Source organism: Tenrec ecaudatus, chromosome 6 (assembly GCF_050624435.1).
Source record: "Tenrec ecaudatus isolate mTenEca1 chromosome 6, mTenEca1.hap1, whole genome shotgun sequence".
In the NCBI taxonomy this organism is placed as follows: Eukaryota; Metazoa; Chordata; class Mammalia; order Afrosoricida; family Tenrecidae; genus Tenrec; species Tenrec ecaudatus.
Genome location: NC_134535.1, coordinates 67429138 through 67448393, shown reverse-complemented (window position 1 = coordinate 67448393; position 19256 = coordinate 67429138).

Genomic DNA, 19256 nt, shown 5'->3' with positions numbered 1-19256 from the left:
CCTATAAATGGGCTTTGGGTCTCCACTCCACACACACACCCTCATTCACTATGATATGATTTTTTTTGTACTGCGATGCCTGATACCTGATCCCTTCGACATCTTGTGATCACACAGCCTGGTATGCTTCTTCCATGTGGGCTTTGTTGCTTATGAGCTGGATGGCCACTTGTTTACCTTCAAGCCTTTAAGGCCCCAGACACTATATCTTTTGATAGCTGGGCACCATCAGCTTTCTTTGCCACATTCGCTTATGCACCCGAATTGTCTTCAGTGGTTGTGTCTGGAAGTTGCGCATCATAGAATGCCAATTTAATAGAGGAAAGTATTCTTGCATTGAGGGAGTACTTGAGTGGAGACCCAATGTCCTTCTGATACCTTAATTCTAAACCTATAAATATAGGCACATAGATCTATTTCCCCATCCTCATATATAAATATATTTGCATATGTAGATGCCTTTATTTAGACCTCTATAAATGCCCTTTGCCTCCTAGCTCTTTCCTCTATTTCATTTGACTTTCCTTCTGTCCCACTATCATGCTCAGTCTTCATTTGTGTTTCAGTAATTCCTCTTGGTTTCATTACCCTTGATCACACCCTTCCAGGCCTCCTACACCCTCCTCATCACTGGTTTGGATCACTTGTTGTTCCCTTGTCCCTGGGTTTTTTAACACCACTACCTTTCCCCCACCTCCCCCTCTCCCATGTCCCCCGGGAACTGCGGGCCCTGTTGTTTTCTCCTCCAGATTGTTAATCCAGCCTATCTTAATTAGACAGACCTATGGAGATAATAATATGCACAAAAACAAGACAGAGAAAAACCAAGCAACAATATAAAACAAAACAGCAACAACAAACCAATGACAAAAAACAACAGGAAAGAACAGCTTATATTTAGTTCAAGGATCACTTGTTGGCCTTTAGGAGTGTTTTCAGGACCTTTAGGAGTGTTTTCAGGACCAGTCTGTTGGGGCACCAAGCCCTGGCCCCAAAGTCCACCTTCAGCATTCCCTGGGGACCTCACCACTCTGTTCTGTTGCACCACTGTTCTGTTGCACCCCCTTAGTGTTTTGCTTCGGTGTGGCAGGATCAGATCGGGCGCAATACCCACACTATGTCTCCGGTGTTGTCCCCTGCAGGGCTAAGGGTCAGTGAGGGATGTCATGTCTCATAGTGGGGCTGGCCATGTGGTCCTCTCTGTGGACTGGCTGCTCTAATCAGGAACATTGTCCTCAAGGCTGGCCAGGATGTGCTCCACTCTCTCCTCCTTCCCCTTCATCTGCTCCCATGTACTCCGATCAGATATGTCCCTCTCCAAGAGCTGTAGATTCAGTGCCATCCTTTGAAATAAATTCTTCTGGAGAAAGGGGCAGGTGTCCACATAGTGGTTGGACGTAAATTCTTGTTTAAATTACATTGAAAACAATTGCTGGAAATGCCATCCACCTTTCTCTTCCTCAAACATATTAGAAGCCTAAGCTTCTGAGAACCACACAACGGTGTGCTTGGCATCAATCTCCTAGAGCCTCTCCTGCCAGCGGCTTGTCGTGATTCTTGGGGGCACCACGGCATTGTGTTTTCACCAAATAATGAGATGTGTGTCACTTGCTTGTTGCTGAATTCTCTTAACCATGCAGTTCACCAGCTATAGAAATACTTTCTTTTATGTAGTTTTTGATTCACTGACTCAAATGATTTCTCACAACGTCTGTAGCCACATCAGCAGAACAAGATCCATTCTGTTTAATATAGATTCATTCTTTATCTGCAGATAACAGAGTCTGTGTCATGTTGAAAAGATTGTTTCATCCTGCCGTATAGGAATTTGTTTTCAAATAACGTTATCTGTGCTTGTGTAAAAAGGCACACTGCAGAACAACTCTAAGCACACCAATTTCCCCAGTTCTTTCTGGCCAATAATGCCCGCGCCACTGCTTCCTCTTAGAGAAGGGGAGAGGGGTGTGAGGACCTGTCTAACAATCTCCAATGCTCAAATGTAGTAGCATAGATAAAGTAGTTATTTTGTGCCACAATAGATTGTTATTATTAAAGTGTTTATGTAATGCATTCTTGTTACTATAATAAGGAGAGATCAGCAGTAGAATTCAGCTATCATTTTCTATAAATCCTTATGGATTTATTATTCTAAAACTGGCCTGCTGTTGAGCACAAGTATTGTTCCATGAATTTTTTTAATCTTGGAGAAAATTACTAGAAAAAGATTACACAGTGATATATTGGTCAATGTGCTTAGTCAATGTGCTTCCAGAGGTCATATGTTCAATAGCAATTAAAAAGATTTCAAAAGCTTTCTCTTTCTACCTTACACCTGCCAGTCTACTAGGATTATAATAGCAGTTAATGATCTAATTTTAAAAGTTGGGCCAACTTTGTTGTTTGTTATTCTGAATTTTCACAGTACATTCTCATTTCCTTTGGGAATGTTGATGGATAGTAGGACGATGCTGGAGAAACTATGCTCAGATTCCATTCCAAGTGTCCCTTCACCTGGCTGTTGTGGCATTCCAGATTAGAATACGGATCGCATTTATTTAATAAGACTGTGCTACAATTACAACTATCTTTTTAAAAGAGAGTGAAATTCCATTTGATGGTGCTCTGCTCTGTCCTAACGGGAGCAACGTAATTAGAAAGCTTCATAAGTACAAGGGTAAGTCAAAATGTACTGCCTACAAAATCTTATTAAACAAAAATGTCAACGTGTGAAGTTTGGTCTACTCTATGTAGGTCTATGCACTTCTGAAGGCAGTGTGTCTGTCTGTCTCATACCTTCCCCCAAGGAAATCTGCAGTCTTTGATTTACACTAGAACTAAAGGAAAGTTTCAGACTCTTTGAGGAGTGTGCCTTTTAAATGTTCTTCAAGTTTTGAGAACAAAAAGAAGCCCAAAGAAGACCAGGACTACACGGTAGATGCGGTAAAATTCTCACAAGACAGTGCTTGCTACTCTCCAAGAAACAATTCTCTTAAAACATCTTCAGAATAATCCCTTGCGACCATCTTGTGCCCTTTGAAGAAATCCATAATGATTACCCCCTTTGGAATCCCATGACAAAAATCACCATAACCTTCTGAACTGACCTCTCTTACTAATTTAACCAACCCCGCAGTCCCCTCTGAAGTCACTATTTGGATTAGAAATTGTTTGCAGGCACCTATTGAGATGAGTGTTTTACTGAGAGAACATGTCCACAGCCATCCACTGATCACAGAAACATGTTTAGACTCATTTTGTTTGGAATAAACTCATGTATAGGAAGAGCGGTAGCAATACTTTTTGACCTGTCCTCAAATTTTACACATTGTATCCTTTGAATTTTCTTTCCAGTCTGATGAATGAATACAAGAGGTCACTATGTTCAGTTATGTGTACTTTTTAAAAATCTAGCGAAGAATAAAAAAATTAAGTAAAAATTTTAAAAGCATGACTCTGGGATCTTGGTCAAGTATCATAATCTCCATGTACCTGTCTTGCAGCCATGGAGTAGATTCTGACTCATAATGACCCCATAGAGCAGGGCGGAACTGCCCCTGTGTTTCCAAGCTAACTCCTTGTGGGAGTTGAAAGTCTGCCGCTGAACAGCTGGTAGTTCCAAACCGCTGACCTTGCAGTTGGCCGCCCAGCATATGACCACTATGTACCTCAGACTCCTTGAATGCAAATGCGGGATAATTTCTCATTGAGGAAACAGAATGAGATAATATACATTAAAGTGGCTTGAACTGTCCCTGGAATACAGTACACATGCATATAGGTGAGCAAATGTTCTTTTCAAAATTAAGTTAAATTCCTTAGCTTTACAGAAGACCCCCGCTTTCTCTGAACTTCTCAACTAAAAATGATGGTTTGACTCACAATCTTATCCATTTGTCTTCTAGTCAAAGAAACTGAAATGCTGTAAATATTTCTCATTCCCTTACAACTAAAGCTCTGCATGTACGCTGTGTTCTGCCAATTATTCACAGGCCAAGGTGAGAGACAAAAATCAATCAGACATCCTCTTACATTAAATTCTTTGCAGTCTCTGCTGGTGATCATCACCTTGGAAATGATTATGTCCCAGCTTCCTAGATATTTAAAGGCGATTGTGGTCAGCTTGAGCTGACTTCTTAACAGTAGCCGCTACAAGCATCCATCCTTCCCATCCAGCAGTCAGTGCATCCATGGAAGTCAGAGTATTGGTGGCAATGTTGATTTTGCACAACTTTGCTGTGACCTCGGCTATCAAGGTCAATTGGCATAGCATAATTCACAAAGACAATGCCCTACATCCTATGCTGATGAGTAGTAACTAGGGTCTTAAAAATGGGGGAGCCCAATCTAGGGGGTAGCTATTGATTTCTCCTCATCTGGAGCAATGAAGAGAGAAGAACATCGAAGACATATGGAAATAATTTGTCCAAAAGATTAATGGACCACATGAACCTCAGCGCCCATGCCTGTTCATCCAGAAGAACTGCATGGTGGCAGCCACTGCTGCTGACCACACTGAAGGGAAGTATGTATATGGTAGAAGGTCCTAGACCGAGTAGGGGAAGCATGTGGAACATACTACATGTTTTTTAGACACCAGGCTTACAGTACTGTGTCAATCTATCTTCTGATGGTCTTCCTCTTTTTCATCATTCTTCTAAGTTAGCAAGCATTCTATCCTTTTCTATGGATTGTTCACTCCTGATAGCACGGTCAAAGTATGTGATGTAACGAAGAGCATGAATCACTTGAAGTCCAAAATTCCACAGGGAGCAAATGTAAAACACTGAGCATAATGCCAATTCTATAACATTTTGGACAAATCAATTTTGTATCATTTTATGGTTCACTGTGACCTGTAGGAGAAAAATGTTTTGGATCTTCATTAGTTTTTGCATGTTATTAGGTATACAAGGGCAGGCAAAAAGTATTTCTATGGGGATTCCACTTCATACATGTCAAGAGTTATTCCAACCAAAATGTATGTTAACCTGTCTCTGCAATTCGTGGACGGTGATTAATAGTAGTTGCTTTACCTTCATTTCCTTGAACCAAAAACCTCGAACTCACTGCCATCAGGTCAATGCCAACTCTCAGTGATCCATAGGTAGAAATACTCCTGTGAACTTCCGAGACGGTAATTCCTTACGGGAGTAGAAAGTCCAGTCTTTCCCCTGAGGAGCTGCTGGTGGTTTCAAATTGCTGACATTGTTTTCAACCCAACACAGCGGCACTGTGCTCCCGGATCTCCTCCTGTCTCTTTGGAGAGCCTTCACAACGACGGTGGACTTCGGTGTTTCATATATTGATGTTTGTGGTTAATAAAAGGTTCTATTATTTTGTAGCAATACTGCAAAGGCTTTGTATAAAGATAGTAATGACAAAAACAAATTTAAAACACCAGACCTGCGTTCTGACAGAGACTGTGGAACTCCTCAGACTAAAGCCCTGTCACCCCTCAAGACTCAATTTTCAGCCAAACAATAGACGTATATAAGGAAAATAGTAACACCAGGAGGCACACGCTCCTTAGAATAAGGAGTGTTTTCCCAGGGATAAAGCAGTATAGCAACGATGAAACACAACTTTCCTCCAGTTCTTAAATGCCCGCCCTCCCCCGCTCCCCCCGCCCCTCCACTATTGTGATCCCAGTTCTACTTTACAAATCTGGCCAGACCAGAGGATGTACATGGTACAGATAGCAACTGGAAACAGGGAATCCAGGACAGATGACCCCTTCAGGATGAGTGGTGAGAGTGGGGATACCAGGAGGGTGAAGGGAGGGTAGGGTGGGAAGGGGGAACCAATTACAGGGATCTACATATAACCTCCTCCCTGGTGGACGGACAACAGAAAAGTGGGTGAAGGGAAACACTGGACAGTGTAAAATATGACAAAATAATAGTAATTTATAAATCATCAAGGGTTCATGGGGGGTGGCAGAGGGAGGGGGAAAAGGAGGCGCTGATACCAAGAGCTCAAGTGGAAAGCAAATGTTTTGAGAATGCTGAGGGAAACAAATGTGCTTGACGTACAGTGGATGCATGTATGGATTGTGATAAGAGTTGTATGAGCCCCTGATAAAGTGATTTTTTTTAAGAGCAGGAAGGGATAAAGAAAAGAGACAAAAGGAAATAAACACAGAGAGGACGTGCGATGAATACCATTACTTCGTGGGGATGAATTGTTTAATGGAAAACCAATCGGCTCTGTAGATTTTTCACCCAAATCACAATAAAGAGTAAAGAAACTAATTTGACCCCCCACTTGGTAGCAATGCTTTGGGTTAGGTTAGTGCTTTTAAGACATTGATGAAAGTCCAGCCTAGAATCTATACCTTCATTTCACCTTAAAAAAATTAACACCTAATTCCTTTTATTAAATTTCATGCTGCTTCAGATTTCTAACCATTTTGTCTTACTTCTCTTACCTCCTTACATAAACTGTGAGCCAGGGATTTCTCTGATCTCTGTATATTCCCTGCTTTCTTAATATCCTCACTCCCTTTCCTTATGCCACTTTTTCCCTGTAAACTACTCTCAGAATCACATCTGTTATCCCTAATGGTCCATGAGAAATTACCTTCTTAGAATGTTCCTTAGTCTATATATAGCCAGAGCTCTAATACAAACTATTTTTATTGCAATTCTTAGCAAAAATAATCTGCATTAGTAAAATGAGGACTATGAAAGTTTAGGTACATATTCTCACAATCTAGCCAAGATTTCATGAATCATTTCCAGGTTCCCATAAAAGTCAAAGTGTGAGTTGGAAATCATTTTCTTAGGACTTTCTAGGGTTTTTTAATATCTATTTAATGCCTCCTACTTCTGGTAAAAGAAATTTCTACAGATCCATGTTAACATATAAATAGCTTTAAGTGAAGTTATATGGGAGTACAAGCTTTTGAATCACAATAAGCCATATATAAGAATATATAAGGGCCTCAAGATTTAAAAATTATTAAATATACTGAATTTTAATACCCTTTCATTTGAACTAGGATTGTGGATCTCCATTTGCATTGGATATATGTATCTTTTACAGATTAGAGATGAAGGTTCTGATTAGCACCTTGGTCAGTAATTAGCTTTGTGATCTTAGGCAACTAGCTAAGACTATCTGAAAAATGATCAAATTTAAGGAAAAGTCATAAAATGAAAAAATATTGCCAATCTGACCAGTTATCAGACATCGAAGAACTAAAAATCATATCAGTGGGTGCCCACCTTCCTGATATGATCACTGAAGACAAACGTGTGCATAAGCAAATGTGGGGGGGAAAGCTGATGGTGCCCAGCTATCAAAAGATATCGTGTCTGGGATCTTAAAGGCTTGAAGATAAACAAGCAGCCATCCAGTTCAGAAGCAACAAAGCCCACATGGAAGAAGCACACCAGCCTGTGTGACCACAAGCTGTCGAAGAGATCGGGTATCAAGCATCAAAGAACAAAAAAATCATATCACTGTAAATGTGGGTGAGTGCAGAGTGGAGACTCAAAGCCCATCTGTAGGCAACTGGACACCCCCTTACAGAAGGGTTGTGGGGAGGAGATGAGCCAGTCAGGGTGCAGGGTAGCACCCTCCCCGCCACTATCATGATCCCAATTTTACCTTACAAATCTGGCTAGACCAGAGGATGTACATAGGTACAGAGAGCAACTGGAAATACAGGGAATCCAGGACAGATGATCCCTTCAGGACCAGTGGTGAGAGTGGCAATGCCTGGAGGGTGGAGGGAATGTGGGGTGGAAAAGAGGAACCGATTACAAGAATCTATGTGTGGCCTCCTCCCTGGGAAATGGACAGCAGAGAAGAGGGCAGGGGGAGACATTGGATAGTGTAACATATGACAAAATAATAATAATTTATGAATTATGAAGGGTTCATGAGGGCGAGGGAGTGGGGAAGGAGGGGAAAATGAGGAGCCGATATTAAGGGCTCAAGTAGAAGGCAAATGTTCTGAGAATGATGATGACAACAAATGTACATATATGCTTGACAAAATGGATGGATGTATGGATTGTGATAAGAATTGTACGTACCCCCAATAAAATGATTTTTAAAATAGTTCCATTCTAAAGTTCTAGATTGAGATTGCCATGGATTTCTAGGATGTCTAGAACCATGCTCCTTCCTGTGCTTTTCCTAACTTGACTTTCTCAAGGTTCACTTTGAGTCCCAAGGCTCCCACCATGGGTTTATGGAAGCCTTCCAGGATGGAAGATAATCTTAACTCAATATTGCTCTTTCTATTACATGTGCTGTAAAAGCAAAACAAAACACAAACAGTAATTTCTGGTATCTTCGAGGCCTTATGTCAATTGTGTGAAATAGTGCAGATATTTTTAATTCTCTTGTTATTAAAGACTAAGGCTTAAGTATGAGTCTAAGGGGCTTGTCCTAGTAAGCAATTTGAGTAAATGCACAAAGTTGTATCCTTAAAATTGTCTCTGTCATTGCTGTCAGGGGAACAATCCTAACTGTTTCAACCATCTCTTTTCTCATTCCCAACAAGCATCTTATTTATAATATACCTGTAAGCTATCCTTCTGACCTCTGTACATATCCATTATATTTATCTTATTCCTACCATAACAAATTATCAAAAATCTGTTTAGAGCCATATCCATTCTCTCACAATCCTATAGGGCAACATTCCAGGGGCACTCTGCGGATTCCTCTGCAAATGCTCACCCTGGTGTTGGCTGGTTTAGACTTTCAGCTGGAGTTGGTAGGAGAGAAGCCATTGCCAGGCCTGTTCAGCTAACTGGCAGAGTCCAGGTCTGTATGGTTATTGGCCTCAGCTCCCGTTTTCCTTGTTATTAGCCAGGGATCATTCTCAGAGCTGCCTACATTCCTAGGCCAGGGCCCTACTTCTTCAAAGCCATCAGCAGCACTTCAAATGATTCTCCTGCTTCCGTTCTCCCTGTCATCTCCAGATGTCTCTGACCTCCTCTTCTGCAGTCATTCATTCATCCATCGATTTAATTATTTTAAAGGTTCATGAGATTACATAGGCTTCACTAAATAATCCAGTAGTTAGCTTTGTGCTCTGATACAACTAATAAAAACTACCCGAGAAAGTATACAAATTGGGTAAAAGCCAGTATTTTAAGGTTAACTGCTTTTTATATTTATTTACACCTATTAATTCCTTTTGTCATGTAGTAACATACAGACAGTACAAGGGATTAGGGGCTATGGAATCTTTTTAGAGGCTATAATTTTTCCTATTATGCATATGCTCCTAGCTGGAGTATCTATTTTAATAATTCAGGGAAGGGGGGAAAGTTGGGGGCAAAATCCCTGATTTCACAAGTGCTACTTAAAATTTCTGAAGGATAAAAACTTACTTGTTTAATCAAATAATCATTGTAACCCTTAATGTCTCTTTAATCTTCTTTCCAGCATCTTTGGCTTTTTTAAAAGAAGAAACGTGATTGTTTATTTGCAGATTACATTGCTAAGTGCATTTAGGTGGCCTGGTGGTATAGTGGTTACACTTTGGACTGAACTGCAAGGTCAGTAATTCCAAACCACCAGAATACCTGCTACAGAAAGATGAGGGCTCTCTAGCCCAGTGATACTGTCTGTACACTCTCCAAAACCCACAGGAGCAGTTTTACCCAGTCCCTTAGGGTTGCTCTCAATCACAAATGACTCGATGCCAGTGAGTCTGGAGGGGTTTGGTATGATGTGTTTTTGGCTGTGTACGGCAAGACCACTGCAAATTTTTCTATCTGTGCAGACATGTGTTTGTAGAATCAGTGTATGGTATATAAAAATCAGATTGGATCTCTAGAGTTCTGATTTTTAGCCCCAATTCTAACACAGACTTCCTTACAGGGCTTAAAAATCATTTTAAGAAACTCTAGCCCAAGTCTTTCCTATTGTAAAGTTGGATGCTTCATTAGTTTCTAGGTTAACAGCCAGTTGAAGATTCTTCATCTCAAGTTATTTAAATTTGTATAAATCAAAATCACATATGAACCACAAATCAAGATGCTAAAAATATTTCTGCATGAAAAAAATTTCTTTATAGGAGGATCTTAAAATTTTTAAGAAGTTAAAATTTTATGTGAAATATTTTTTCATTCCTTCCTAGAAAAATCATCTAATTGTTGTCACCTTTTAATTCATCTCATCTGCCACCACATGGTTAAAATCTGCTCCTTAAGAAACAAAATAATAGTTCTACAAAGGGTTCAATGTCTCAAGAGTTATATAAATCCTAATGCAAACCAGATGCTTATCAAAGTTTCTTCCTAAAAAGGCAGCCTGGGCTGGGCGAATGCGGCAGAGGGTTTCCCCGTCATGGCTTGCCAGTAATGAGTCCTAGGACATGCAAGTTCCTTTTGCCCCAGTTCACAGCATCATAGCATCTATTTCCCAAATGCACAAGCAATTGTACAATGTATATTTTTAGTAAGCCATATGTGATACGTGCTTTCAGTACAGAGAGACTGAGCCAAGCCAAGTTTACGGCCATCCGTCAATTCCAACTCCTAGTAACCCTCCGTAAGGCTTCTGAGAATGTACATCTTGATGGGATCAGGCTGCGCACATTGTGGGGAGCAGTCCAATGCTTAAGGCACAGCTCCAGCAGGTCTCCGTCAGTTATTATTTATAAACTTGGAACTTTCCCAGTTTCAACAACACTGGCCTCGCCTAATCAAAGTTATCAAATGAAAAAATATTCATTGAATGTAGTTAGAAGTTTTCACACTACCAGAACCTCTGATATTTCTTTCCTGGAAAGGTATCTATTCATTGTTCAAAAGTTCTTACATATTAGAGTATCTTACAAGATTCCAGTTGCTATTATGAGCTTGAATTTTAAACTATTTAAATGTAATTATTTTTGTTTCAACAAGTAAAATCTCTTAAAAAGTACTTTGCTGACCGCCTTTTTCTCTCACAGAGCAGTTGGGGAGTTTGCGCTGCTTGTTCAGTCCACAGCCGGTGATTAAGCCCAACGCCACCATCGCTCCTTCATTGCTGCATATGGTAGACTTTGACTTAGTCATAGTGTCCTCTCATGGTTATTGAAAACTATTCCAAAAGGCAGAAACCAGCTCCAACGCCTTGTGTGCGTGTTAAATGCATATGAGTAGTTAACAATACTTCATCATTTCCTCATTCTTCACATGAAAAATTCAGTGATATTATGTTTGTCATATTGCTCAATTATCACTCCAACCTGAATTTTCTGGCACTTGTAACAGAAACTCTACGTCCCCGAAACAATGAGACCCTGGATCCCCCTCCTTCCCTACCTCCCTTCTACCTCCCTGTCACCAATTGAGAAACTTCATTATCCACTTGATTATTCTAGATATTTTATAGAGGTGCTATTATAATATATTTGTCCTCTTGTGACTGAGTTATTTCACGCAGCATATTTTCAAGGTGCATCCATGTCATGGGATGTATGAGGACTTCCTTTCTCTTCGTGGCCAAGTAACACTCGTTGAATGTATGAACAATGTTTCCTTTATCCATGCCTGTTGATGACTATTTAGACTGATGTTACTCATCTTACACATAGTGGTTGTTGCATACATATGTCTCCCGTGACATAGGTTATCACATTTGAGGTGCTTTTAACAAAAATTTCAAGAGAAAAATGTCTGTGCCGAAAGGGTAGGTGGTGACAAAGCAAGAGCATTTTGACTAAAGTATGACCCTTCCTCTCCCACTCTCCTGGCCCCAGTTTGAAGGAACGTGGGAAATATGGAAACTGCCTGAGAAATATATAGAAGAGCGGCCTCATGGCTGAGCACAGACCACTACAATGACGAAGCTAGAATCTGCTTTGTGGCACCGCCCCCCCCACAAGCAAACGCCAGCAAGTCACAGATACAGAAATATACACTATGCATGCAAAATACCACTTTACAGAAGATATTTATCATTTTAGCATGGACCAGAAATCTCTAACATAAAAACAGTTGTATTCATATGCTTAAAATTGTATCTGCAGCTCCCTCTTCTGTTCGCAAGCCTTAAATGCAGTGTCCTTTCTGTAGTTTAGAATTATCAGCTTGACAGTATTGTATTCCAGAAGTTTCAAAGGACTAGGGTTACCTAGCAACCATATGCATTCATCGTTCTCTTTTTTATTGTTGTTTAATCATTTAAGTAGCATTGATGCAACTATAATTTATTTTAATTCACAGGGTAATTGACCTACCGTATATAAGCCGAGTTTTTCAGCACAAAAGATATGCTGCAAAACTGGGGTTCGGCTTATACACGGGTTAGTGGTACCCCAGCAAGGTGTAACATCTCTCTGGGCCCCCCACCCCCTGAGGTAATGGGACGAGCACCCGTTATTTCGCGGTTGATTGCCATTTCTCCACTGTTCATTCAAAGCCCCGCTGACACTGCAGGGAGGGCTTTGAATGTTTATTTACTCACATCTAACCAATCAGAGCTGTCCTACGATGTGTATCGTTGAATAAGCCTTTTAAAGACCTTGTGCGAAGGATGTGGCATGAATGGATGTCATCTGGTCAAGGCCGACTAACAAAAGGAGGAAATCTCATGAAGCCTGACATAGAGTTAATAGCAAAGTGGGTTCGAGATGCATGGGAAGACATTCCAGAAGACATGGTGTGACGTGCCTTCCAGGAATGTAGTATTAGTAATGGAGTAATGGAGTAATGGAGTGAAGACTGCGCTTTGTATGAAAATGACAGCAGTGATGGTGATGATGGTGATCTCAGTGAGTACAGCGTCTATGATGACCTCACACCAGCTGAAGCTCTGCATTGGGATACAGATGATGATGAGGAATCCAGCTTTGAAGGATTTTAACTCTTTATATGTTAGCTTGGTTGCTGATTGAGCTCAGGGAATAGTACTCTTCAGGAATCATTGTTGATACCTTATTATTTTTGTTGAACCTATTTTCCACTTACTGTGCTGGTTTACTAATGTTAAATGACTTGTTATCCTTTTATTTATGTTTTTATTTAAAGTAAATATTTAAATACATTACCCCACTGATTTCTCAATTTTTTTAGTAATTTTATTTTCATGTGGTTTGATTACTGAAACTCACCAGTAGCTTCTGCATTTTCCACCCTAGGCTTATACTCGAGTCAATCAGTTTTTCTGGTTTCCCAAGTAATAATTAGGTACCTCGGTTTATACTCGGGTCAGCTTATATTTGAGTGTATATGGTATAACTTTTTATGGTTTTTTTCCAGGTGTACTGTGTTAGATGTCTTCACATCTTGCACATAACTCCATACATATTGTTGGGATGAATTATACCATTGACAATAGATGATATTTTTTCTCTTATTAGCTTTTAAGGAAATAAGATTAGAGCTATCAAAGATTATTGAGTTGATCGTTCTTGCATTAAGTGTCAGAAACCTAGTTTGCCATACTGCTACGTGAGCAGGAACTTTTGTTTTGCTCACAATTCATCCTTCATCTTCAAGAATAGTGTTGAAGATATAGTACTTGCTCAACAGATATTTTCTGAGGTAATAGATGAGTGCTAAAGATCACCAATCAAGTCCCCACTGCATTCTGGTTGAAGACAATTCTTAATTATCACATACTAGTCTCTCAAGGGCCTCTCTAACAGTATATGTCTTAATGAGACCACTAGTTGCTGTTCTGTGAGGGAGAACTTCTTTAGTCCATGATGGTTCTTGGACATTCCAGAATATTCAAAAACATTGCCTGCACTGGCAATCACAATAGATAAATCAACACACTATGTGTGGCTTTTCATAGATTAACTTTCTGAGAGTAAATTCAGTCCTAAGTTCTTGTGGATATTTCTCCAAACTCCACTGTATTAGTTAGGAGAAGCAAAGTAATGCTAAGGTAACAAATAATCTCAAAATCTCAGTTGCCAATAGCATCTGAGGTGGATTTTCCTTGCTCATGGGACATGCTAATGGCTGACCAACAAGGCTGATCACAATAGTCACATTCATTCTATTAGCACCCAAGGGAGGGAACAGAAGCATTCTGGAGGATAGCAGTTGCAGTGCAAAAAGATCAGAGAGTACACCTACCACTCATTTATCACCTGTCACCTAATCTGACATTTTTCATTTATGATAATTATTTTTAAATATGCTATCCAAAGCCTGGGAAGCAATCCCCAAAAGAAAGCAACAGAAACAACAGGGACTTGAGGGGAGGAGGAGGCAGTGGAAGGAAGTAGTGAGCAAACAACTCCATAGACAGGGGAACAACTAGGGAATTAAAGTCAACAACGAAAAGGACATAGAGATTCCAGTGGTATTGGAGCAACAGGAATCTAGCTGAGAGAAATTACTAAGGGTTAGAAGAAAGGCAAGTATGATGGTGGAGCAGGAGGAAGATAAAAGGAAACAGAGGAAAGATCTAAGAAGCAAAGGTATGGATAGAGGTATAAACATAGGTGTGCACTTATGTTAATATATTAATTCTTAAAAATAGAAGTTTGGCCTATGTACATCTATTTATATGGCAATACATTGAGGTAGTGGATGGATTGGGGGGCCTCTGCTCAACGCAACAACACTTTGTTCTAACAACCTGTCATTCTGTGGTGCTCACCCTCCCAGCACTATCATTGAAGACAAAATGAGTGCATGAGCAAATGTTGGGAAAAAAGCTGATGGTGCCAAGCTATCAGAAGATATAGCATCTGGGGTCTTAAAGACTTGAAGTTAAACATGTAGCAGAGAAGCAACAAGTCCACATGTAAAAAACACACCAGCCTGCACGATCAATCATGAGATGTTGACAGGATCAGGTAACAGGTATCAGAAGACCCAAAACAAACAACCGAAAAACCAAATTGTTGAGGGGGCGGGGCAAGAGCAGAGACCCAAAACCCATATGTAGACAATGGGATATCCCCTCACAGAAGGGTCACAAGGAAAGGATGAGTCAACCCAGGTGCAATATAGCTCCATTGAGACACACAACATTCCTCTGGTTCCATGAGGATAATAGAAAGTAAATATTTAGAAAATAATGATGGCAACATATGTACAAATATGCTTGAGACAATTGATGTATGGATTGCTATAAAAGCTGTAAGGTCTCCAATAAAATGGTCTTTAAAATAATAAATAAATAAAAGTCCTGTCCAAATATTTTGTGTTATCTAGCAATAACAAGTGCAAAGGATGAGGCAAGAGTATGGCTGGCTGTGACAGCTAAGGTCATGTGTCAAGCATGGTTGGTCCATGATTCTCAGTGGCTTGGCCATTACATGGTGATGCAATTTGGCAGTCATGTAATGATTTTATGATCAGATATGGCCATTCTCTATTTTTACTTAATGCTCTGTTTTTTTTCACACTGACACAGACTTTGGAAGCTCAGTCTGTTGTTAAGTTAGGAGTGGATGTACAGCTAAACATATGAAGGTTTCTAAAGATTCGGCCTAGAAGTGCCACACACTGCTTTTGCTCACAATTCTTTCAGCGAAAGCTAGTGCTATGGTCACACCTAAGATCAACTGGCCATAATGCACAATTCTCCTAAAAGGGACACAAACATTGATGAATTTGTGTGTGCAAAAGTTATACATTCTATTACTACTATGTACTGAAAAATAAATACATAAGGTAAAAGCAATAAATTAAGGACTGTGTTAGACAGTGTTCTCTAGAGAGATAAAACCAGATTGCTGATAAATTTATATGTATATATAGAGAGATATATAACACAATAAATGAACAGTAAAATTATAAACAGATATATAATACAAGAAATGAACAGTTAAGTTATAAACAGATTGATATATAATACAAAAAATGAACAGTTAAATTATAAAGCAGTACAAATGGCTCAGTGCAACTCACTCCCGTGAGAGAGTTGTGAGACACTGGCAGTCCTTCAAGTCTAAAGGGCCATCATGTAGATCACTGTAGAGAGAGAGAGAGCTAGGCTATTCCAGCACAGGCAGCAAACAGCAAGTTCAGGTCACCAACTGTCAGTCCTCAGCTCTGGAGATGTAAATTTCAATCTTGTGGTCTTAAAAGGACCTCAACTGACAGTGACACAGTCCACAGGCTAGGCATCCCACAGGTAGCGTGCCCTTTAAATTGCGGCACAGAACAAGCAAGGCAGCCACACAATGGTCCGATGATTAAAGAGTGAGAGACAAGAAAGGTGAGGCTCACTGAGCCACTTATCTCTCCGCCCTTCAATTAATCCCACTTGTGTTTATCTGTTGGCCAGGCTGGCACAAGGACCATCTAAATCTCAAAGTTTATTTGCAAAAACACAAAAAGTAAAACACACAAGAGAGATCAAATTATGCCATTTTGTTCTTTACTAATGGAGAAATAGATATTAAATTTATTTCACTGAACATAAAATATAAAGAACTATTATAAAATTCGAATTCATAGTGACCCTATAAGACAGGGTAGAACTATCCTTGTGGATTTCTGAGACTATAGCTGTTTATGAGAGTAAAAAGCCTCCTCCCTTCTCCCGTGGAGCGCCTGATGGTTACACACTGGTGCCCTTGAGGTTAGCAGACCTGAGGAAAGCGTAGCGTATTAGTCACTCTGGGTCATAATGGACTCAAGGGCAGTGAGGTTAAGTGGATCCTTGGTTAAGTATGAGTTAGGCTGCTAACCGCGAGGTCAGCAGCTCAAACAGTCATGCTGGAGGCAGAAACCCCACAGAAGCACCCACGGGGACAGTTTTAACCTGTCCTACAGAGTCAGAATCGACTCACTGGCAGTGAGTGAAACTGATTATAGAATTAAAACAATTAGAATCCCTTTCAAATCACTGGATAATATCAAAAGCCATCTAAAGAAAATGCATATAGATAAAGATAAGAAACAACCAGGCTGCTTTAAAACACAAGGACAACATAAGCTGGCAAACAAGCACAGCACCAAGGCAATTGGCTTAAAATAGTCCATAGAGACAGTGCTCTCTATGCTCCTTGGGTGAGTAGCAACTGGGGCCTTAAAAGCGAATGTTTTATGGAGCAAATACCTAAACTATTTCCCAGTATCATTCACTCAAAAACAGAATAGCATGATTTGATCCAGCATTATTAGCAACATGTTTACAGGGATGCCTATTTAATACGTATAAAACACAAAAAAATACAACTTTTTGAGTGGAAAGGAAAAGTATAAATTGTTGTCGTGTGCCATTGCTTTGGTTTCAACTCACGGAGACCCTATTCATGACGACGCTGTCCTGGTCATCGTTAAATTTGAGTGCACTGTTGCAGACTGTGTCAATCTACTTCTTCATGGTCTTCCTCTCTTTCACTGCCCTCTGCTTTACCAAGCATGATGTTGATTCCACGGACTGGTCTCTCCTACCTAGTAACATGTCCAAAGCTCATGAGATAAAGTTTTCCCATCCTCACCTCTAAAAGATCATTGTGGCTGTTCTTCTTCTAAAACAGATGTTTTTTTTCTTTTTGCAGCCTATAATACTTGCAATAATTCCTTAGATCAGCACCATAATTAAAATGTATCAATTCTTCTTTGGTCTATTTTAGTCAGCATCCAACTTTCACAAACAAGTGAGGCAATTAAAAATACCGTGACTTGGATCAAGTGTGCTTAGTCCTCAAAGAGATATAAATGCTCTTCAACACATATTTTTAAAAACTTGTAAAACAGATTTACCCAATGCAACACATCATTTGACTGCTGCTCCGTAAGCCTTGATTGTGGGCCCAAGCAGGATGACATCCTTAGCAATTTCAATCTTTTCTCCACTGATCATGATGTCATCTCTTACAGGGATTTTAGTTTTAAATTGAGTTGTAATCCATAATGAAGGCTGCAATCCTTGATCTTCATTACCAGGTGTTTCAAGTCCTCCTCTCTTTCAGCAAGCTAATTTATGCCATCGGCATATCGCAAGTTGTAAATAAGCCTTCCTCCAATCTTGATGCCACATTCTTCTCCATATATTCTCCTTCATTCAGCTTTTCTGATTATTTGCTCAGCATACAGATTCAATGATACTGGTGGATAATTTCCCCATTCTGCAGGTTCACCTTTCTTAGGAATCCATACAATTATTGACCTTTTCCTGTCAGTATATCATGTACCTATCCTCCAAATTTCTTAGCATGGACCCAAGTGAACGCTTCCATTACTTCATCATCTTACTGAAATATTTCAGTTGCTAGTCCATCAACTCCCAGAGCCTTGTTGTTGGCTAATGCCTTCAGTATAGCTTGGACATCTTCCTTTACTATCACTGGTTCTTGATCATGTTACTTCTTGAAATCGTTGGGTGTCCACTAATTCTTTTTGATACGGTGACTGTGTATTCCTTCCATCTTCTCTTGATGTTTACTGCATCATTCAATATTTTGTCAATAGAATTTCTTAATATTGAAACACAATGCTCGATTTTTTTCACCCATTCTTTCAGCTTGATATATGCTGACCATTTTCATCCTTTTTGGTTTTGTGACTCCAGTTCTTTGCTCATTTTATGGCAATATCCTTTCCTTTAGAGCTTCCAGTTGAAATATTCTGTTCAGTTTTTACTTCGTTTCTTCCCTTTGCTTTAACTTCTCTATAATCATAAGCGAATTTCATAATCTCTTCTGACACCCATTTTGATCTATTCCTTTCCTATCTTTTTAATGATATTTTGCTTTCTCCATGCATTGTGTTCTTGATATGTCATCCCCACTGCTCATTAGGTTTCCTGTCATTAGTGCTCAATAAGACAAACATATTCTTGAGATGTTCTCAAAATTCAAATGGAATATACTCAAACTTGGATTTTGGCTTCCTTGGACTTGTTTAGTTTTCTTCAACTTCAACCTGAACTTACATATGAGCAATCGATCAATTCTACAGTTGGCCCATGGCTTCAGTTTGGTTGATCTTATTGAGCTTCTCCATCATTGGTCCCACAATATAGTCAGTTTGACTCCTGTGTATTTTATCTAGACTGCAGGGGTCCTCAAACTTTTTAAACAGGGGGCCAGTTCACTGTCCCTCAGACCAGTTGGAGGGCCAAACTCTAGTTTTAAAAAAATTATGAACAAATTCCTATGTACACTGCGCATATCTTATTTTGAAGTAAAAAAATACAAACGGGGCAAAAACACCCGGCGGGCTGAAAATATCCTTGGCAGGCCGTAATTTGAGGACGCCTGAGAGAAACCCATCTGTATAGTCATTGTTTATGTTGTTGAAAAAACGTATTTGAGAAGTTGTTGGTCTTGAGAAATTCCATCATGCCATCTCCATATCATTTCTATCATCAAGGCTATCTTT